This window comes from Bufo gargarizans, chromosome 5, assembly GCF_014858855.1.
Source record: "Bufo gargarizans isolate SCDJY-AF-19 chromosome 5, ASM1485885v1, whole genome shotgun sequence".
Taxonomy (NCBI): Eukaryota; Metazoa; Chordata; class Amphibia; order Anura; family Bufonidae; genus Bufo; species Bufo gargarizans.
Window position 1 is genome coordinate 59553653 of NC_058084.1, and position 24052 is coordinate 59577704.

The window sequence follows — 24052 nt, forward strand, 5'->3', positions numbered from 1 at the left end:
ATGTCCTCATCATCAGGAAACATAAGTGGTTGTGCGTCAGTGCATTCTATGTCTTTCACCGCTGGGGAAGGGCTAGGTGGATGCCCTTGGGAAACCCTGCCAGCGGAGTCTTCAAACAGCATAAGAGACTGCTGCATAACTTGAGGCTGAGACAGTTTCCCTGGTATGCATGGGGGTGATGTGACAGACTGATGGGGTTGGTTTTCAGGCGCCATCTGTGCGCTTTCTGCAGAAGACTGGGTGGGAGATAATGTGAACGTGCTGGATCCACTGTCGGCCACCCAATTGACTAATGCCTGTACCTGCTCAGGCCTTACCATCCTTAGAACGGCATTGGGCCCCACCATATATCGCTGTAAATTCTGGCGGCTACTGGGACCTGAGGTAGTTGGTACACTAGGACGTGTGGATGTGGCAGAACGGCCACGTCCTCTCCCAGCACCAGAGGGTCCACTAACACCACCACGACCATGTCCACGTCCGCGTCCCTTACTAGATGTTTTTCTCATTGTTATGGTTCACCACAACAACAAATATATTATTTGGCCCAATGTATTGTATTCAAATTCAGCGGGATATAAATTTGAGGCCTAGTATTTAGGCGCTGGGTGACCGGTATGGATTTAGTGACAGAATTAGACTTGGAAATGCACAGAAGCGTGTGTGTGAAGTTATTCTGAATGACCCAATGTGCACCTTGAATATTATATACCCTTTTAGGGATAGATTTCAAATAGCTCTGATATAGCAGAAACCACTAAATTATGAAATTGCTAAATTGGGAATTGTACTTCAACCCAGAACAAAAAATGTGCTTTGACGGACACTAAATATCTTGCCCAGCAACAACAGTACAGCGGTGGGTAACGAGAGATTTAGAGGGATTTAAATTTGAGGCCTAGTATTTAGGCGCTGGGTCACCGGTATGGATTTAGTGACAGAATTAGACTTGGAAATGCACAGAAGCGTGTGTGTGAAGTTATTCTGAATGACCCTATGTGCACCTTCAATATTATATACCCTTTTAGGGATAGATTTCAAATAGCTCTGATATAGCAGAAACCACTAAATTATGAAATTGCTAAATTGGGAATTGTACTTCAACCCAGAACAAAAAATGTGCTTTGACGGACACTAAATATCTTGCCCAGCAACAACAGTACAGCGGTGGGTAACGAGAGATTTAGAGGGATTTAAATTTGAGGCCTAGTATTTAGGCGCTGGGTCACCGGTATGGATTTAGTGACAGAATTAGACTTGGAAATGCACAGAAGCGTGTGTGTGAAGTTATTCTGAATGACCCTATGTGCACCTTGAATATTATATACCCTTTTAGGGATAGATTTCAAATAGCTCTGATATAGCAGAAACCACTAAATTATGAAATTGCTAAATTGGGAATTGTACTTCAACCCAGAACAAAAAATGTGCTTTGACGGACACTAAATATCTTGCCCAGCAACAACAGTACAGCGGTGGGTAACGAGAGATTTAGAGGGATTTAAATTTGAGGCCTAGTATTTAGGCGCTGGGTCACCGGTATGGATTTAGTGACAGAATTAGACTTGGAAATGCACAGAAGCGTGTGTGTGAAGTTATTCTGAATGACCCAATGTGCACCTTGAATATTATATACCCTTTTAGGGATAGATTTCAAATAGCTCTGATATAGCAGAAACCACTAAATTATGAAATTGCTAAATTGGGAATTGTACTTCAACCCAGAACAAAAAATGTGCTTTGACGGACACTAAATATCTTGCCCAGCAACAACAGTACAGCGGTGGGTAACGAGAGATTTAGAGGGATTTAAATTTGAGGCCTAGTATTTAGGCGCTGGGTCACCGGTATGGATTTAGTGACAGAATTAGACTTGGAAATGCACAGAAGCGTGTGTGTGAAGTTATTCTGAATGACCCTATGTGCACCTTCAATATTATATACCCTTTTAGGGATAGATTTCAAATAGCTCTGATATAGCAGAAACCACTAAATTATGAAATTGCTAAATTGGGAATTGTACTTCAACCCAGAACAAAAAATGTGCTTTGACGGACACTAAATATCTTGCCCAGCAACAACAGTACAGCGGTGGGTAACGAGAGATTTAGAGGGATTTAAATTTGAGGCCTAGTATTTAGGCGCTGGGTCACCGGTATGGATTTAGTGACAGAATTAGACTTGGAAATGCACAGAAGCGTGTGTGTGAAGTTATTCTGAATGACCCTATGTGCACCTTCAATATTATATACCCTTTTAGGGATAGATTTCAAATAGCTCTGATATAGCAGAAACCACTAAATTATGAAATTGCTAAATTGGGAATTGTACTTCAACCCAGAACAAAAAATGTGCTTTGACGGACACTAAATATCTTGCCCAGCAACAACAGTACAGCGGTGGGTAACGAGAGATTTAGAGGGATTTAAATTTGAGGCCTAGTATTTAGGCGCTGGGTCACCGGTATGGATTTAGTGACAGAATTAGACTTGGAAATGCACAGAAGCGTGTGTGTGAAGTTATTCTGAATGACCCTATGTGCACCTTCAATATTATATACCCTTTTAGGGATAGATTTCAAATAGCTCTGATATAGCAGAAACCACTAAATTATGAAATTGCTAAATTGGGAATTGTACTTCAACCCAGAACAAAAAATGTGCTTTGACGGACACTAAATATCTTGCCCAGCAACAACAGTACAGCGGTGGGTAACGAGAGATTTAGAGGGATTTAAATTTGAGGCCTAGTATTTAGGCGCTGGGTGACAGGTATGGGTTTAGTGACAGAATTAGACTTGGAAATACACAGTAGCGGGTGTGTGTGAAGTTATTCTGAATGACCCAATGTGCACCTTCAATATTATATACCCTTTTTGGGATAGATTTCAAATAGCTCTGATATAGCAGGAACCACTAAATTATGAAATTGCTAAATTGGGAATTGTATTTCAACCCAGAACAAGAAATGTGCTTGAACGGACACTAAATAACTCGCCCAGCTACAGCACTAGGGACAGATTTAGCTGGATATAAATTTGAGGCCTAGTATTTAGGCGCTGGGTGACCGGTATGGATTTAGTGACAGAATTAGACTGGGATATGGCCAAAAAATAAACAGACTATTGCTGGTTAAATGCACTTGGTGTGACAGCTTCACCCTGATGTAGGCTTTAGCCAAAAAACAACCACACCATTGAGGGTTAAATGCACTTGGTGACAGGCGCAGCTTGCCCCTGATTTTGTATATGGCCAAAAAATGAACAGACTATTGCTGGTTAAATGCACTTGGTGTGACAGCTTCACCCTGATGTAGGCTTTAGCCAAAAAACAACCACACCATTGAGGGTTAAATGCACTTGGTGACAGGCGCAGCTTGCCCCTGATTTTGTATATGGCCAAAAAATGAACAGACTATTGCTGGTTAAATGCACTTGGTGTGACAGCTTCACCCTGATGTAGGCTTTAGCCAAAAAACAACCACACCATTGAGGGTTAAATGCACTTGGTCGCAGCTTGTGCTGGCGCACCACAAGACACAAAATGGCCGCCGATCACCCCAGAAAAATGAGACTGACAAACGGTCTGTGCAGCCTAAAAACAGTGAGCAATTGAGGATCAGCAGCTCAATGATCCACAGCTGCAGATCGATCAGTTAATCAAGTCCTTTGGAGGAGTTAATCTGCCTAATCTCGCCCTACTGTCGCAGCCGCAACCTCTCCCTACGCTAATCAGAGCAGAGTGACGGGCGGCGCTATGTGACTCCAGCTTAAATAGAGGCTGGGTCACATGGTGCTCTGGCCAATCACAGCCATGCCAATAGTAGGCATGGCTGTGATGGCCTCTTGGGGCAAGTAGTATGACGCTTGTTGATTGGCTGCTTTGCAGCCTTTCAAAAAGCGCCAAGAAAGCGTCACAAAAGCGCGAAGAAAGCGACGAACACCGAACCCGAACCCGGACTTTTACGAAAATGTCCGGGTTCGGGTCCGTGTCACGGACACCCCAAAATTCGGTACGAACCCGAACTATACAGTTCGAGTTCGCTCATCCCTAATGGTGACCAAAAATAGATTTTTTGGCACGGTTTTTATTTTTTTTACGGTTTTCACCTGACAAGGTAAATCATGTGATATTTTTATAGAGCAGGTGGTAACGGACATGGCAATACCTAATTTGTCAATTTTTTTAAATAAAAAATGGCCTTAAGTGAGCAGTTCATGGTTGGAAACCCAGCAACATAGCAGAACTAAAGCTGGTGTGTACGGAGGAATGGGCTAAAATTCCTCCAAGCTGATGTGCAGGACTAATCAACAATTACTAGAAATGTTTACTGCTGCACAAGGATGGGGATGGGGATGGGGATGGGGATGGGGGGGGGGGGGGGTCACACCAGATACTGAATGCAAAGGTTCACTTACTTACATGTGATATTGGATCATTTTCCTCAATAAATAAATTACTAAGTCTAATATGTTTGACTCATTTATATCATATGGTTATCTTTATCTACTTTTAAGACTTGTATAGTCATTTTAGTATTAATATAGAAAATTGGAAGGGTTCACACACTTTCAAGCACCTCCTATGGTTCAGACCAGATGGGCTAGTCTTCACTCAATAATCATTTTGCAGATTTCCATGGTTTTCTTTCTTTCAACCACTTTTGGGAGGTACAGTATCTGCAAGTGGTCAGACCTTAAAGACAGAGGGCCTGATTTATCACAAATTTCCAACAGGTTTCTGGTGTGAAAAAGTCACATACTGCGGTTTTGCAATTTGTTCAACACCAATTGCACAAAATTGTTTAAGTGGCGTTTCTCCACCTCTTTCCCGCTACCTTTTTTTTTTACTCCAGTTTTGTGGCATACAAGAAGACTGAAATCTACGCCAGCCGGGCATCCCCCATTTCACCCAACTGCTGTTTTAAACCCTCTGACTCTGGTCTCCTCAGAGTGGCACCATTGAAGATGGCATAGTACTGCAAAATTTGTACAGTCACAGTTGTTTGCCTTTCCTTGCGACATACAGTATTGCACATTATTTCTGACACAAAGTGGCAGGATGGCTAGTCTTGGTTACAAGCCTGATTATTATACAGGACTTGGTTGCTTCCAGTATGGTTGGGCTTGGCGGCTTCTGTATATCTCTCAGCTATGGCCTCAAATCCTCTATGATGCTCAGCTGCTCTGTAGCCCTACCTTATGACTAATGCCAATCACCTCCACTGCTAGCTTGCTACACACAAGAATATTGCTGGCTATATTTCCAGCAGCCTCCCAACTCACTCTTCAATCTACCAGCTTACATAAGGTCTGCAGGACATTGCTATTTATCATTGTCACCATTGCAGCAAAGTTAATTTCCTCCTGCCCAAAGTTTATAACTACCCCGCAGGCAGTCTTACCTTAGTCTAATAGCCCAAGTAGGCGGAAAGACCACTGCAACTGCTAACCTACAGCAGTGCCAAACCACAAAGGATGAGGAACCTTTTTACATACTTGTCACTGCATACCAGGAATAGTCCACAAAATCTGATGTTTTGGAGATCATTTAGGAATCACAATTTGGGTTTTATCAAAGTAGCTCACATCCTGTTACACCAATAGGTATGGACTTGGGCTAATGCTAATGGTATTCACCCTTTAACCCCTGTACAGGGATGTGGACCACAGGGGAACCACGAGGCTGCTACCTCCTGGAGTAGTCTCTGCATGATTGACATCTTCCCCAAAGAGGTCTGAGAAACTGGTGCAGAGCACCTAGGGGTTAGGCAAAAGTCAGTCAGGGACTGGCTGAGGTCAGGGCAGGCAGATTCTGAGCAGACTGGTGAACGGTCCAAGGTCTGGGCAGGCAATAAAGGGTCAATACGGATGTCAGGCTCAGGTCAGGTCAGGCAGCAGAGGATCACAATCCAAGAAACAGGCAGAAACTCAGTACATGGGCAGATACCTAAACAGACAACTTTGCAGGGTACTAGCATGCTAGGAAACCTATAGCGCAAAACGGATGAGAATAGGTAATTTTATTTTTTATTTATTTTTTATGGGGCCACGTAATGGAGCAGCGGACAGCACACGGAGTACTGTCCGCTTCTTTTGCGGCCCCATTGAAACAACGGTGGTGTGCATGAGTCCTAACTCTTAGTAGTTTTAATGTAAGGGCTGATGTATGTATGTCTATGCAGGGAATTTGGAGATCTGACAGCTACAATGATACATTAGGACATTAACAAGGTTCTGTGCATGGAAAGAAAGGCAAGAAAATTCTGTCATAAGAAATATTTCCTCTCGCTTTGGAGATATAAACAGGTAGAAATGAGTAGGTTTAGAATTTCTTTCAGTGTAAACAGAAATTTGCCGAGACTGAACAAAAACATAGATTTCATATCAAAATAATGTGGGAGGTGTAAAGTAAAACATCTCCCGGGAGTCTATATTACCAGTGAAATGTGCAAAGCAGTAAGAAATGAGCTCACTTATGAAAGGCAAATATCGCGCTGTGCAAACTGCTGAGGCTTGGCAACTCTGCTCCAGGCTCCTGCCAGCAGGCAGAGGATCGTGCAAGCTCCAATCTCAGCAAAGGGCCCCAACAGAGAGGTGCATCAGTGCGTGGTTAGAAGTAGGGACAGCAAGAGGAACTTGATATTAGATGGCTGATAATAGGGTACCATAGATTGCACTCTGACATTTTATGATCACATGGTACATGGTGACTGGTGGCATATAATGTTATGTAATGGGCGCAGTGCAATATTGCATTCTGTTGCCCCTTTCACTATGTACACTGATAGGTAGGTAGCACTATCTGTGCTTTCATACTTTGCAGGGAGACATGTAGAGATAATATTTCCTGTTCTATACTTTACACAGAGAGTCAGGCAGGCAGCACTATCTTTCCATGTGCTATTTACAGTGCATACATGGAAGCAATACTATCTTAATTTACATAAAAAGACAAGGAGACAGCACTTTCTCATCTGGAAAACTTGGGGGGGGGGGGGGCGGGGATTTTGGGTCAGACCTATCTGTACCGATATCATTTATAGGAGAGACATAAAGGCAGTACTACCTGTACTTCTATCATTTAGGAAAGGGCTATGCAGCGACTTTGGTCACCCAACAGTGGTTGCACCCATGTATCGCAACGTAGCAGGGCAGCCATAGAAATAATGGGAGTAACTTGCAACTCGTAACTCAAAAAGGTGGTCCTATTCATTTCTATGGCCGTCCTGTTACAGCTATCGGGTGGCCAAAATCGCTGTGTAGACCTATACTTACAAGTAAGAGTCAGATAGGCAGTACTATCTGTGCCAATGTCATTTAGAGGTATAAATAAGGAGGCAGTGTTATTTGTACCTATATAATTTAAAAAAGAAACATCAAGACGGTACTTTATGCACCTATATCATTTACAAAACAGACAGGCAGATAATACTATATGTACCTATATAATTTATCAAAAGAAACAGGTTGGTACTATCTGTGCCTGGCATTTACAAAGATAGAAAGGGAGGTAGAGTTGCCTGTGCCTATATCATTTACATTAAGCGACAGAGAGGCAGTACTATCTGTACCTACATCATTTACAGGGTGAGACAGGGAGTCAGTACTATCTGTACCTACATCATTTACCAGGAGAAACAGGGAGGCAGTACTATCTGCACCTATATTATTTACAGTAAAAGACAGGGAGGCAGTACTATAAGTACTATCTGTATCTACATCATTTACAGTAAGAGACAGGGAGTCAGTACTATCTGTACCTACATAATTTACCAGGAGAGACAGGGAGGCAGTACTATCTGCACCTATATTATTTACAGTAAAAGACAGGGAGGCAGTACTATAAGTACTATCTGTACATACATAATTTACAGTAAGAGACAGGGAGGCAGTACTATCTGTGCCTACATACTTTACAGGGAGAGACAGGGAGGCAGTACTATAAGTACTATCTGTACCTACATAATTTACAGTAAGAGACAGGGAGGCACTACTATCTGTACCTACATCATTTACAGTAAGAAACAGGGAGGCAGTACTATCTTTACCTACATCATTTACAGTAAGAGACAGGGAGGTAGTACTATCTGTACCTACATCATTTACAGGGTGAGACAGAGAGGCAGTACTATCTGTACCTACATCATTTAAAGTAAGAGACAGAAAGGCAGTACTATTTGTGTCAATGTCGTTTAGAGGTAACAATAGGACGGTAGAGCTAACTGTGCCTATATGATTTCCACAAAGAGAACTGGAGGCAGTTATATCTGTACCTATACAATTGACAGAAACAGACAGGTAGTTAGTACTATCTTTACTTATATAATTTACCTAAACACAATAAATGTTGTAGAAAAAAAGGTCTCCAAATTAGGCCAGAATTATGTCAAATTCAGCTTATAAAAGCTTCCCTATTGTGTCTTTTACAGGATATTATTTTACTATTTCATATTTTAGAATATCGTCAAGGAGTAGGTGGCCATGGGGGGGGGGGGGGGGGGTATAATAATGCTTTGTCTTTACATTCCTTTGTACCACCAAATAGATGCTGAGCCTATTCTCATACAGCCTGGCATCACATTTCTGGCAGGCATCTGGCATCACATTTCAGGGCATAACAGTGGGCACCACGATGGAACCTGGACGGATCCGACTGTGAGTAAGTGAGGTCTGTTGGGCTTCGTTGGGCTCAGTCACTGTTGTGGCTTCCATTCTAAAAAGGCATTAGTGTATGAGCAGACCCCACCATATAACCTGCTTCTTTCGGGGGGCTTACAATTGAGGACTGTGGATTTCATGCAGATTTTTTCTGCTGGAAAATGACTCGATGTATGAACTCAACCCAACAAGGCCACAGCTTCTGGGGGACATGATGCAGTTGTGGAACTCGATAGTCATGAGACCTTTTACTGACGCCAACACTGCATTTTTTATTGGTAAAGGCCCCAAAAAATAATTTGGCCCCACTTGGACCCTCTCAAAGAACCTAAACGGAGAACATCTCTTGCTGTGACATATTTGGCAAAGGAAACCTCTCTTGGTTAGCACTGCAGGCAGAATGGACCGTGGTATGGTAGAGGTTAAATGGCCACTTTATCTCTGATCCTGACCATTAGTCAAGGAATGTGGCTGTCAGTCACAAATGCTCTCCTGACAGCTGTGCCCATGCAATCGCCATGACCTTCAGTTACATCACCGGGCACTAAGGAGTTAATGAAGCCCCAGTATGTAGGGACCTCTCCTCCTTATGGCACCGGCTGGTTATCGTTCTGCTATGACTACAGTTTATATTACATCAACTAAGCAGTTTCCCCATTGCACATTACTTCACGCCGTCTGTGATGAGAGATTGCAGGGATGTGTCTTCAGACTCAGTTGCTACAATCCCATGGTGTCCACATCATGTGTGGGTGGCTGGGATGAGGAATGTGAACTTCACTTCTTGAGATGGAAGAGTACCTACTACGCTGTAGTGTGCACCAAGCAGGTCTTCCCCTTAGGACTACCACTATGGTAAGAGAAAGCACTCAGTAGCAGAATTTGAGGTTTAGTGGAAATTCCTCTTCACGCCCTTTACTGAACTCCCTATAATAAAGGTCTGTATAAGGACACATGATGTGGATGGAGTGTCTGGATGAGTGGGAAGAGCATCTTGTGGCCGACATTCACCACGTAGGAGGCATGAAAGAAAAATTCAGATGTTCCCACGTTGCCTTCACAAGCGTGCAAACAATAATCATCTCTCTGTTCTTCTCTCACTTGGTGTCTATGGTCCGATTCAGGCTTTCTGCATCATGTGACTCAATACCAAGACCTGAAATGCATTTATGCAACCTAAGATACAATGCTGATTCTAACTTCTTAGAAACACCAGTTTTATAGTATGTCGCAGTTCTGTATATTAAAAGGGTTGACCACTTTTTGTGTTCTATATGATTTCAGGCTGTCCTGCTGCGGGGAACTCCAAGGATCTTCTGTAATCTACAGTAGAACCTTGCAGCAAGTGTACACTTTCCCTATAGCGCCACCGCAGGTAAAATTACATATGACATTGTTCTGTCTGTGGAGGTTCTGGCTCCTCCAGAATGTAAAATGCTGTTTCTAACCATTCTCTGCCCTGGTTAAGGATAGGGCTACACGGCAACACTGGTCGTGGCCAGGGTCCCATTCACTTCTGTTGGGATCACCTCTACTTTGAGATACTGTCGCCTTAGCCTAACAGATGATGGACCTGAAAAGGAGGCCTCCATTATAAACTAAATTCCTAATGGGTTTTATAATCCAGACGGCACCTTTAAAGAACTCTTGCAGAAGGAGCGTCAACGACTCAAGAGAAGACAGTTATATATCCTTGCTATGGGACAGGCGAGCAGTGGCCATCTTGCTGTCCCTCTTCTGGAATTAATTTACTGCCACAAGTATTGATACAAAAATGTGGCACCAAAACTAAGATTGTATAATTAATAAAAAATAGATAAATAAAACATGGGTTTTTTATTATTATTAGTCTTGAGCGAATCGAGCTTCGAATCATAGATCTGAAGTCGAGTCGTTAAAAAACTTCGTTTCGTATGGGCTCCGTGCAGCAAAACTTCATCTCGGCTGAAGTTGCGTGAGACTTCGGTAAATTACTTCGGTCTTCCTATCTGCGGATTTTAAAAACATTTTAAAATAGGAATCCGAAGTGCTCATTGGTACTGGCTGGTACCTCGGTACCGAAGCCCACTTTGGATTCTCATTTTAAAAATGTTTATAAATATGCAGATAGGAAGTCATTCATCTGACACGCAGATACCAAACTCATTCACCGAAGTCTCGTGCAACTTCGGCAAAGACAAAGTTTTGGTACACGGAGCCCATACATTTTAATGCTGTACAGAAACAGGATTACAAACAACGTTTTTTAACGAAATCGACTTTGGATCTATGATCCGAAGCTGGATTCACTCAAGCCTAATTATTACCGTATGTATAAACATCACTGGCCGGTATACAGATGTGTCTAATGGCCTGTAATGATGACACATGGGCATCCACTACATGTAAAAAAAAAAAATAACATTCACCATCATAGACGGGTATTCTTTACTATAAAAGCAGTAAGGCCACCTGCACACGAGTACGGGTGAACGTACATAAGATCTGCGCAAATTTCTGTGCAGATTTATATGCATTTCTGCACCTTATCCACACCAAAACCTGCGGTTTTTGGTGCGGATTAGATGCGGTTTTGCTGCAGATCTCACCCTTCCGTTGAAAATTGTGAAATCCGCAGCTAAAACCACAAACATGATTGACATGCTGCAGATTTGGAAATCTACACGGCACGTCCATTTCCGCCCGGAAAAAATCTGCAAAGTGCACTTGACATTTGCGTAATCTCGTACATTTTGCTGGTAATTTGATACGCAGCATTTTTTCTGCAAGGGAATCTGTGAGGAAAAAAAACGGCATATTCTGCAATGTGTGCAGGTGGCCTAAGACATTTGAGTACTCCAATATAAAAGCAGTGATGCTCTGGTAAAGGGGCACTAGTCTAAGGCCTCATGCACACGACAGTATTTTTTTGCGGTCCGTTGTTCCGTGATCCGTGTCCGTTTTTGTTTCCGTGTGTCTTCCTTTATTTTTGGAGGATCACCAGACATGAAGGAAAGTTAAAAAAAATCTAAGTCAAGTTTGTCATGCAAATGATAGGAAAAAAACGGACGTGGACGCCGATGACAATCTTGTGTGCCTCCATGTTTTTTCACTGACCCATTGACTTGAATGGGTCCGCAAACCATTGTCCGTGAAAAAAATAGGACAGGTCGTATTTTTTTCACGGACTGGAGACATGGATCACGACGGAGATGACAAACGGTGCATTAGCTGAGTTTTCCACGGACCCATTGAAAGTCAATGGGTCCGCAGAAAATCACGGAATACAGAACAACGGACACGTGACGCAACAACGGTCGTGTGCATGAGGCCTTAGAGTGATTGATGCCTAGTACTCGCTGACCTTACATGTAAAAATCGTTGCTGTATAGATTCACCCTTTTTTAGTAAACGGTTTCCCAACTGTTAAGCCTCCAGGAAAATATTCTCCGAAAGTTTTATTTCAAGTCAGCATTGAACTTCAAAGAATTTGATCACAGGGTTTAAAAAATACATAGAGAGAATTAGATGGAAGAGGAGGATTGCAAAATGAGCTCATGAATCATACAGATGTCTACATTCAGCCCCGCGCGCTCAACCGTAACCTGCTGTATCTCTAACTGAAATCTAAGGAACGTCCCTGTGCAGCAAAGGTTGAGAAAATGTCACCAGGGGCACAAATATGTGAGCAGCTCACCTGAAATTATACCAAGTGCATGTAAGGGCAGGGGCTCAGACCTTAAAAATGATCTTTCTGGCACATGAGCAGTATACGCGTCTCCCCACTCAAGGATAATGGAAGGAAAGATGTGAACACAGATGTAGCTAGAGCAGCATGCCTTGTATAGGTGGCTACACATGCGATGTTCTCAGCCTGTTAGGCCAATTCACAGTCCAATCTAGTTGTGGCAGCCTAGCTAGTCACCAGAGATGCTCCAAGATACGAACTAGTAATGTCAATGTGGCTATCCCTGCTCCAGGTTATCATTCAGTGCTCAGACGCTCTCTAGACACCGCGGTGGTACGCCAATTTGAAAGCGCCCCTCACCTCTACTTGCTAGCTAACAAACACGCAGCTCTCTCCCTGTGCTCTCTTATTGCTGCCTGAACTCTAGGTCCTGTCCCTAGCCTGAAGATGCCTCTTGCATTGCCATACAGCCAGCGCTGACTTAGCCTAGCATTGCAGTCTACCTGGCATTAACTGCTTCATAGCGAACACTAAGGATACGGGAACACAGTCCCATTTCCTGATGTAGCCAAAACCAGAAGTGGATAATAAAACGAGAGAAAGTATAAAGAAAAGATACAACTTTTCTTTAGTCCTGGTTTTGGCCTCCAACACTGCACCAGGAATGTGACCGTGTGGCTGTACCCAGGGGCATAGCTGTAGGGGGTGTAGAGGTAGCAGACGCTACCAGGCCTAGGAGCCTGAGGGGGCCCAAAGACCCTTGTGCCGCATAAGAAGTGCATGCTGGTCAAGTTACACCTTTGGCTGGCGGAAAGGAGTTAGGCATGGGGCGGGCGGGGTGCCATTTTAATTTTTGCCTCAGGCAGCACGAAGGCTATGTGCTTCTCTGCCCCGTCAACAAAGCACTGAAGGAAGGGGGGCCCAAGCTGAACTCTTGCACCAGGGCCCATGTCCCTTTAGCTATGCCTCTGGCTGTAACCTAAGGGTCCTCAATACATATGGTGAATTTCGCACTTATATGCAGCAGCCATTGAACATGTATGACTCCCATATGACCCACATTTCCCAAATAACATGCTACCTGTGAAGTCACCCCCCTATAAATACATCTTTAATATGATCTCAGAACGCAGGGCATTCAACCCACAGTAGGGCAAATATAATCTTGTAGATGTCTCACTGTGGCATAAGGCACACCATAATCATATATCAATACACACGTAAGTGTGGGCCGCATACAATTGTGTGGAGTATGAGTTTTACATTTTGTATGGGTTGGAGACCTTCCCCTGTCAAAAAGTGACTGACATTATCTCCATACTGGTGGAAGTTTAATAGCTGGACTCAAGAATCAAAATGCATCTTTCGACCATAATTACTGGCTATAACAAGACAGACCCAGATTGCCAGTGCCATCCTATCATGTCATGGTTCTGTTCTGTCAGAAACAATCAGAAATGGTATTAGATAAACTGACCTTTTCCTTTCTTGTCTAAAATTCTAATGCGATCCAAATCATAATACTTGCAGTACCACTTGTCACCACTACTGTTGTCATGTGTTTTCCATAGTGACCAATGCAACAGCGCCCCCAGCTCTATTTTTGATTTTGGAAGGAAACTTTTTTTCTTTTTTTTTTTCTTTTCATGCTTATCCCATGTAAAATTGAAGCAAACGCAAACATGTTTTTTTCAAGGGGGATAGAATCTTGCTTTTGACAATGCTAATCAGGAATTGCAATAAAAAAAATAAAAATTCCCTTTTATCTTATTCACATGTTGCGTCTTTTTTGTGTAGCAGAGCTAAATTAATGATGATATTTGCATATGGGTCTTCATAGCATAATACACAAAGATGCATTACTAATGTAATTTTATAGGTGTATTTTGTTTTGTATATGTAAGGTTTTTTGTCCATTTATTTTTCTTGTATGTTATTGACATATATTGTTGGTGTGTGGCAAGTTAATGAGAGATTACCTGCACTGGGCTATTCCCAGCCCCGGAAGTGATTGGAAGGGGGTAGTATATCTGAAGCCCTGCCGTACCATTAGGTTACGACTAAGAACATACCTGTGTTCGAAACGCGTCAACCATACTGGGGTGAAGGTTTGTGTCCATGTGAGTTACATGCTACAAGAAAGAAATAAAGGCAACTGAGTTATTACAAGTGCTGGAACCATCTTTTCTTCTCATGTTTTACAACAGTGATCGGCTTGGCTCGTTCCGTGCACAGGGCTGTGGATTGCAAGGTGAGCTGGTTTACATTTATGGACTAAAGTAACCTTAGAATGCTTTTCACCTAGTCGTTTATTGTTTTGCACCCCCTCCTAAACCTTGATGTTCCTGGTGGCTGGCACCCACACCTGGTGACTATCAAGGCCCACTGCCAGGGGCATTTGGCCATAGACCTTACAGGGGGAGACTTCCCGGTGATGCCCAGGGAGTCTTCCTCACAGCCGGCCAGTGGAAGTTTTTGGGGATGTATTTTCTGCTGCTGGCGGCAGTCTTTTGTGATGGACTGTGGTATTTGGCTTTGTTGGGATGGTATAATGTGCCACATGGTACTGCTGGCCCTGCCTTTCATCAATTTGGACCCGACTACAAAACGGGGCCACTTTTAGTATTTTTTCAAGGGCGACTTTAAGTTCCCAACCAACCCCTGCCCACTGCAACAGTTTTTTTGTGACTCTCCTACTGGAAAAAGCTCTAGACTTGTTGCACTATGTACATTCATGGCTGTAAATGTTGGCACCCCTGAAATCTTTCAAGAAAGTGAAGTATTTCTCACAGAAAAGTATTGTAGTAACATGTTTTGCTATACACATGTTTATTCCCTTTGTGTGTATTGGAACAAAACCATAAAAGGAAGGAAAAAAAGGTAATTGGACATAATGTCACACCAAACTCCAAATCTGTTGCTTCCTATAACCATCAATGAGCTTCTGACACCTCTCACCCGGAATTTTGGACCACTCTTCCTTAGCAAACTGCTCCAGGTCTCTCTTATTGGAAGGACTCCTTGGAACAGCAATTTTAAGATCTCTCCACAAGTGTTCAATGGGATTTAGATCTGGACTCATTGCTGGCCACTTCAGAACTCTCCAGCGCTTTGTTGCCATCCATTTCTGGGTGCTTTTTGACGTATGTTTGGGCTCATTGTCCTGCTGGAGGACCCAAGATCTCGGACGCAAACCCAGCTTTCTGACACTGGGTTCTACAGTGCGACCCAAAATCCGTTGGTAATCCTCAGATTTCACGATGCCTTGCACACATTCAAGGCACCCAGTGCCAGAGGCAGCAAAACAACCCCAAAACATCAATGAACCTCCACCATATTTCACTGTAGGTACTGTGTTCTTTTCTTTGTAGGCCTCATTCCATTTTCGGTAAACAGTAGAATGATGTGCTTTACCAAAAAGCTCTATCTTGGTCTCATCTTTTTTATGTCTCTGTGTCAGCAGTGGGGTCCTCCTGGGTCTCCTGCCATAGCGTTTCATTTAAATGTCAATAGTTCGTGCTGACACTGATGCTCCCAGCTTGAATATCTTTGGAACTTGTTTGGGGCTGCTTAGCCACCATCCGGACTATCCTGCGTTGACACCTTTCATCAATTTTTCTCTTCCGTCCACGCGCAGGGAGATTAGCCACAGGGCCATGGGTTGTAAACTTCTTGATAATGTTGCGCACTGTGCAAATCTACAAAGGCAAATCTAGATCTTTGGAGATGGACTTGTACCTTGAGATTGTTGATATTTTTCCACAATTTTGGCTCTCAAGTCCTCAGACAGTTCTCTTCTCCTCTTTCTGTTGTCCGTGCTTAGTGTGGCGCACACAGACACACAATGCAAAGACTAAGGCCTAGTTCACACTTCAGTGTTTGGTCAGTGATTTCCATCAGTGATTTGTGAGCCAAAACCAGAAGTGGAACCTCCATAAATCCATTCAAGATGGATTTTTCTGCGACTGTCGCGTCGCAGTCGCAACATGTCGCATGTTGCAGTGCGACACCATAGACTGCCATTATAAAAATTGTCGCGCGACATTAGTGCAACAAAATGTCGCGCGACAACTGTTGCGCCCTATCTGTCGCGCGACTTTTTGTCGCGCGACAAATGTCGTCGTGTAGACCTAGCCTAAGGGAACTTCTCTCCTTTTTATCTGCTTTCACGTGTGATTTTTATATTGCCCACACCTGTTACTTGCCCCAGGTAAGTTTAAAGGAAAAACTCCGTGCACCGAATATGTATGGTGAGCTCGAACTTTTTTTTTTACTTATGAGCAGAGTTTAAAGGAGCCTCACATGCTTGAAACAATCTTATCTATCCACAATTTTGAAAGGGTGCCAATAATTTTGTCCAGACCATTTTTGGAGTTTGGTGTGTCTTTATGTCCAATTAGTTTTTTTTCCTCCTTTTTTGGTTTTGTTCCAATACACACAAAGGGAATAAACATGTGTTACTGCAATACTTTTCTGTGAGAAATACTTCATTTTCTTGAAAAATTTCAAGGGTGCCAACATTTACGGCCATGACTGTATATTGTAATTACTTATGCTTTATCTATAGCATCAACATGTTCTGCCACATTACACCAGTGCAATCTAACTTCACACACAAAGACTAGGTCAATTTCATCAGAAGCTAGTCACCCCATCTGCATGTGGAAGGATGCTGGAGGGAATCCATTCGAACACGGGGAGAACATACAAACTCCATACAGATGTTGTCCTTGGTCAGATTTGAACCCAGGACTCCAGTGCTGCAAGACAACAACATCATATCTGCTCACTGTCGCTACCTACTGGAACTTTTGTTTAATGTCCAGCACCCTCCTATCCAATGAAGCACAGATACCCACACGCCTGTCTATCCCATTCCTCCTTCTACTTTTGTATTTTTGCACCTTTAGAAAACTGATATAAATCTGAATCTATAAAATAAATAAACAAATAAATAAACATTAACCATAGAAGCTAAAAAATATTAGGGACATACGGTTTTTACAGGGAGGAGACGCCCCCTTCAGTACACGATCTACACTAACCGCGCATGCCATGACTGACAGGAAGGCGACACGGCTGCTGAGGAATATTATTTTATTATTAGACTTTGCATTCGTTTTGCATTGCAGTTCCTTCTGTTGTATGACTCACGAGTCCTGTGCTGCAATGTGTCGCTGTCAGCCGAGCAGGGGAAGGATCATCTTGTACTAGCAGCTTTGTATAAATGGAAATGTGTGTAGTGTGAAGAACAGTCTGTTTCCTGCAGAAACATCACATGAATATTGTCAGGTGTCCATAGGACTTCCAGGTCTGGTGCAGAACATGGTGTTTTACCTTCACGCAACATTGTTCCAAATTTCAGAACCATGACAAATATACAGAATTTAGGAATGTTTTGGCCCTGAATCCAGATAATCCCTCAGCCTCTATGTGCAGCACTGCACCGGTTATATAAAATTATTCTGCCGTCACCGCGGACCTTAGGGTACGGCCACGTGATCAGGTTTCTGGATGCAGTTGTGGAAGCCAAAACCAGGAATGAATTAAAAAATGAAGAGGAACCATATCTGCCCTTTATACTTTCTTCCCTATTAGGAACTACTCCTGATTTTGGGCTCCAGAAACCTGACCGTGTGGCTGTACCCCTAGGAGAGGGTTAGTGAAGCTAGCTGTTTCCTAGTGGTGCATGGTAAAAAGGGGTCCTGGTCAGAGTAGTTGGCCAAGCACTGTCCCAGATACTGGACAAAGAGGAACTGAGCACTTTTTCGTTGTCTATATATGTCCTGCATACAGGAGCAGGTTTGCTTGGGTAGCACCGCTAAGGGCTCTTTCACACTTGCGTTTTTCTTTTCCGGCACTGAGTTCCGTCTTAGGGGCTCTATACCGGAAAATAACTGATCAGATATATCCCCATGCATTCTGAATGGAGAGTAATCCGTTCAGGATGCATCAGGATGTCTTCAGTTCAGTCTTTTTGACTGATCAGGCAAAAGATAAAACCGTAGCATGCTACGGTTTTATCTCCGGCGAAAAAAACTGAAGACTTGCCTGAATGCCGGCATTCAAATACGCAGACCGCATGCGCAGACCGGTAAAAATGTGAAGACAGATACAAGACGGATCCGTCTTTCCGCATGACAAGCGGAGAGACGGATCCGTTCTTGCAATGCATTTGAGAGACGGATCCGTATCCGGATGCGTCTCACAAATGCTTTCAGTCACAGTCCGACTATTGAACTGCCTGCCGGATCACACTGCCGCAAGTGTGAAAGTAGCCTGAGCGCTGCCTGGCACACTGCTAATATCCATCCTGCTGCACAGCCAAGCTCCTCCCATCACAGCCATATGCTCCACCTTCATAAGCCCGCTAAGCCCCACACTGGGGACTTCTGCTCTACAGCTGGGGAGGACCCCCACCTTCCCTGGGCCCCTGTGCAGCTGGTTGGCTTTCCTCAAGCCAACCACTTGTAGACAGCAGATGTTCTCTGGATCTCTGTGGCCCCAAGAGTTTGCTTGGCTTGCTATGCAGTGTTTAAAAATATGCTTTTTTAGTAATTCAGAAGTAAATAGTATACTTGCCTACTCTACCTGTATGTCAGGGTGTCTCCAAAACGAATAAAGATCTTCCACACTTTTTGGGAATCAAGGCAAGCCACCAACACCTGTTACTATGGGGAGCTTGATGTTAATGGGAACTATATAGCTATGTATACAGTTTGCTCCCCCTAGTGGTGGCTGCAGACAGACAGTTATCTTTTAAAGGGCATCTGTCAGCAGTTTTGTCCCTATGACACTGGCTGACCTGTTACATGTGCGCTTGGCAGCTGAAGACATCTGGGTTGGTCCCATGTTCATATGTGAAATATGATGTTTTAATATATGTAAATGAGCCTCTAGGAGCAATGGGGGCGTTACCGTTACACCTAGAGGCTCTGCTCTCTCTGCAACTGTCGCTCCCTTTCCACTTTCATTGACAGGGCCAGGTGTGATGATGTTTTCACTGCCTGGTTCAGTCAATCAAAGTGCAGTTGTAGACAGAGCAGAGCCTTTAGGTGTAATGGTAACGCCCCCGTTGCTCCTAGAAGCTCATTTGCATATAATAAAACATAATTTTTCTCAGCAATGCGGACACATATGAACATGGGACCAACACAGATGTCTTCAGCTGCCAAGCGCACATGTAACAGGTCAGCCAGTGTCATAGGGACAAATCTGCTGACAGATGCCCTTTAATTTTATAGCGGTGTGAATGGGGGCATATAATTTTGCATCTGTCTACAGTGAATGAGGCGGTATTGGCATTCTGCTGGTGACATGGTTTATTCAGTGCCCTGTGCTGGTACAGGGACACTTTACTAGCTCTGTTCTGATACGGTTTATGGGGGCACAGCCTAATAGAGGCACTTTGGCTGCCTTTAAAGGGGTCTGTACTTATGTTCCTGAAAATGTGTCTAAAACGTAGACTTGCCAACTTTTCACAGTCGGATTGTGGAAGAATAGAAAACGTATTGTGTGGTGGAGCCCACAGAAACCCCACCGCTTGCTTACATAGCTACACCTCCTTTTGAGACGCGCAACGCTCATTTCCAAGATGCGCCCTTCTTAATCACGTATGGATGTCGAGGCTGTAGTATCCCAGCGTTATATACAATTACTGCTCATGGAGTGCCGTTTTCTGGGAGCCCCCTGTAAACTGTGAGATTTGCCAGGAGGTCTCCTCTTTTTCTGGAAGAGTTGGCAAGTATGGCTAAACAGGAACCACCAATATACCTGCACTTCATGTCATCGCTTTCACCAAAAAATAAAAAATGTAATTAAAAAAATTCCCCATTTCACGAAAAATGCTGTAAAGAGGTCAAAATGGCCCACGCCAAAATGGTACGATTCAACACTGGTCATTTCAGGGTCAGTTTTGAGAGTTGGAAAATGCCTTTGACCGCAGTAACAATAGCTCCAATGACCATCGCATTTGGACAATGGCTTTATGTAAAAGGCCCTTTAGCCGGCACATTGTGATGGCCTTTTACAATATGGAAAATGGTGCTCTGCACCTTTAAAGGTGATGCCATTTCATCCTCCTTGAGGGGAACGTGCTGATCTTTGAGATCCCTTGTCCGTTCACAGCTCATGACATTTCTGCCCCCCGTGTCCGTCTGTTCCTTCCACCATTACACCACGGCCGTGCTGTGACCTAACCCGTCAGGATTGTTGTAACCCTGTGCAATGTCTTACATCAGGGGAGATGCTGGAGAAGATTTGGCAGCCACTTTCGTCCCCGTGTATCTGACTCTGTCACACGTCTACCTACAGGTCTCCAGAAACAGACCCCTCTATCATTATGAGAACCCCCGATGTCAGGTTGTGGGGTGGTGTGAAACAGCGCGGGTGACGCTGGTAATACGGATTTATGTAAACATGTGAGGTAAAGAACGTGAAATCACAGTGAAGTAACCGCAGGTGAAGAAATGAAGCTTTGCTGAAATTAAACTGTGAAAGAAAATGCTGAAATTCAGGTTTATCGCAACAATGGAGACTTCGTGTCACTAAACTTCTCTTTTATACACAGAGGGGCGCCGAAAAACACAACCGAGGAAGAGACTGATATTACTGAGGCTTATATGCAGGTCTGCAGCTTTATACAATCTCTGCTTGCTATCCTGGAATGGGGGACATTTATCAAAACTGGTGCAAAGGAAACTTGACTAATTTGCCCCTAGCAACCAATCAGATCGATCCTTTCACTTTCCAAAGGAGCTCTGAGAAATGAAAGGTGGAATCTGATTGGTTGTTATAGGCAACTAAGCTGTGATCTGTGACTGCAGTTTAAGGCATACCTCCTAGCCATCACAGATCCAGAAGGACAGTCATGCATTTCAGCAGCTGTTCCGCAGTGTCAGGAGGGCTGCAACATGTCCCAAATTCAACTGTATCTGCATCCTGTGGTGGCATTAAAGGGGTTCTCCGGGATTATTTACAATGTCCGCCAGCAACCTGTCTTAGAATGTAGTAAGGCCCTGTACTCTTACCTCCCCCAAGAAGCTCTGAAGCTCTGCAAGTGGAGTCAACCAGTCCTGTTCACATACTGGTGGCCATTTTAATGAATTCCCAGAGAATCCCTTTAAAGGAACAATACTATTGCGAGGGGTCACTGAGGGGCAACAATATTGTGAAGGGGTGCTGTTGGGTGGCTGGGTCTCACTGTCTGCAGGTCCTGTGTTGCGACAGGGGTGGTCACCATATGAGGCTGCTAGGAACTAGGAACCCACTCATGAGAGGCCACCTTGACTGTGGTGGGTGGGCCTGTGCATTTTCATCAAAACATATGCTAAGTGTTTCAATGGAGATGTTAATAAATTACATTAAGAAGCAACAGATCAATGCATCGCGTGTGCCGTATATTTTTTTTCTACCGATTGGACTATTATGAGGGGGCACTAAGGGGCAACACTATTGTGAGGGGACTGCTAAAGGAGCAACATTATTATTAAGGGGCATTAAGGGTGAACACTATTGTGAGGGGGCACTAAGTAGGCAGCAGTATTATGAGGGGGCACTAAGAGGCAACACTATTGTAAGGGGCACTAAGGGGGCATGACATCTGTGAGCGGCCACTAAGGGTCATAACTACAGTGGTGGGGCACAAAGAGGGCATTTTACTGTGAGGGGGAACTAACGCAGTATCATTATTGTCAGGGGGGAACAAAGGAGGCATAATCGCTGTGCATGTCACAGAAAGAGGACACTGAGCTAAGTGGGGGCACAAAGGAGACTAATCAGGATTGGGCATGTATGAGAAAATATGGCAGAGTTAGAGGCTTGGTTTAACATAAAAATAAATGCAGCGATGTGCGGCATACGCCGCCAACTTTGTCCCTCTTTGAATTCTTTGAAAGTTGAGAGGTATGGTTTAGGTACTGTGCCTACAGGGTGTCTGAGGTATTCTGCGACACACATAGGGGTGTAAAGGCTCATGGGCCATGGTGCAAGAGTTCAGCTTGGGCCTCCCTTCTCTCAGTGCTTTGTGGCCAGGGGTACATAGCTACACCCCTAGACACACCCCATTTCATAATTGGCTGCTGTTCTTCTGCAGTCTGAACCAATGATGTGACAAAGGGTGTGTCTCAGACTACCTCAGACACCCTGTAGGCACAGATCACAGCAATGTAGTAGTAGAGCTGAGCTAAAAAGCAGCCAAGCATAACCTGAGGGAAATAAATAAGCCGCTAATCACCCTTGGGAGGTACTGAGACATATCTTTTTTAATCTCTTGACTAGAGGATCAAATTTTGTGGGGGATCTTTGCCTCCTCAGGGACTTAAACTCCACTCCTATCACGGTCATATTGTATATAGAAGAGGTGGCAACACATGAATGTGTCCCTCTTTACTGAAGTCTATAGGAGATATGAAGATAGTTGAGCCCTTAGACATCTATGAGGACATTTCTCCACTTCTTCCCAGTTGAATAGGACAGCTGAATGGCCATCAGAGGAGCCCACTTTCCGGAGAGATGAGGTTCCTTTTTGGCCCACTAACTCCCTGAGATGGTGGAGGCTCAGGGTCACATCTTATGTCCTCACTACAATACTGTACTGCTGTACGGTGCCCATAGCCTGCTATGGAACCAAACCATAACTCTAATTTATTCATGATGGATCTATACAATGCTTCCTGTGATACTGGTGTGAGCTCATAGGCTGTATTTACACTGATCTTTCATTTGGGTGCATTACTGTTTAATACAAAAGGGTCAGAAATCAATGTCAAAAAGGGTTCCTAATAACTTTGTTGCTGCCTTTGGAGCCAAGAACTTGCCACAGGGGTCTATTTCTTTGAATCAAAATCTGTTAGACTTTATTGATGATCTGAAGTTTGGCCCGGAGGATAATTTGGGCCCAAGGAACCCAAGTCCGACCCTGGTCCCATCTAGTTTTATAGCATTAATCTCGGCAGGATGACAGACAAGAATTGAACACCAGGTATCATGGATGACAAGAAATGTTTCTGTCGTCACACTGATATTCATATACAAGCATTTCATGTTTTCTCGTTGCATGGAAATGTATAACTATAAACTATAAAGTTGAGAGCACTCTAATAGTGTTGGTCGAGCACCAAAGTGCTTGTGTGCTTGAGTAGAACACTTCCCGATGCTCAGGTGCTCGAGTAGAACACTTCCCGATGCTCGGGTGCTCTACAAAATATAAAATACCGGTGTATAAATTTAATTTAGCCTCTATTGCTGAAAAGATTTCTGACAGGATTCAAACTCACAACCTTCTACATTACAGCCCAGACTGTTAACCACTACACTATACAGCTGCATGGCCAGTTGCTAAAAAAAAAAATACAATATGAGACTTCTGCTGTATAGGAATACTTACTACTAGTAACAGCAGAAGTCTCATAATTTTTAAGTAACTGGCCATGCAGCTGTATAGTGTACTGGTTAAGTTTCTTGGCTGTAATGTAGAATGTTGTGAGTTCGAATCATGCCAGAAACTTTCAGAAATAGAGGCTATATTAGATTTAAATACACTGACTCGAGCACACACAATATTTGGCCAAACACCTGCGATGCTCAAGCCGAACTGGTGTTTGGCCAAGCAAGCTCGCCCAACACTACACTCTATACAATTTTTTTACGTAAATGCTGTCAAATACACACTTTTGTAGGTGCTATACAGCGACCTGCAGGGGGAGGGGCAGTTGTGGCACTGATAG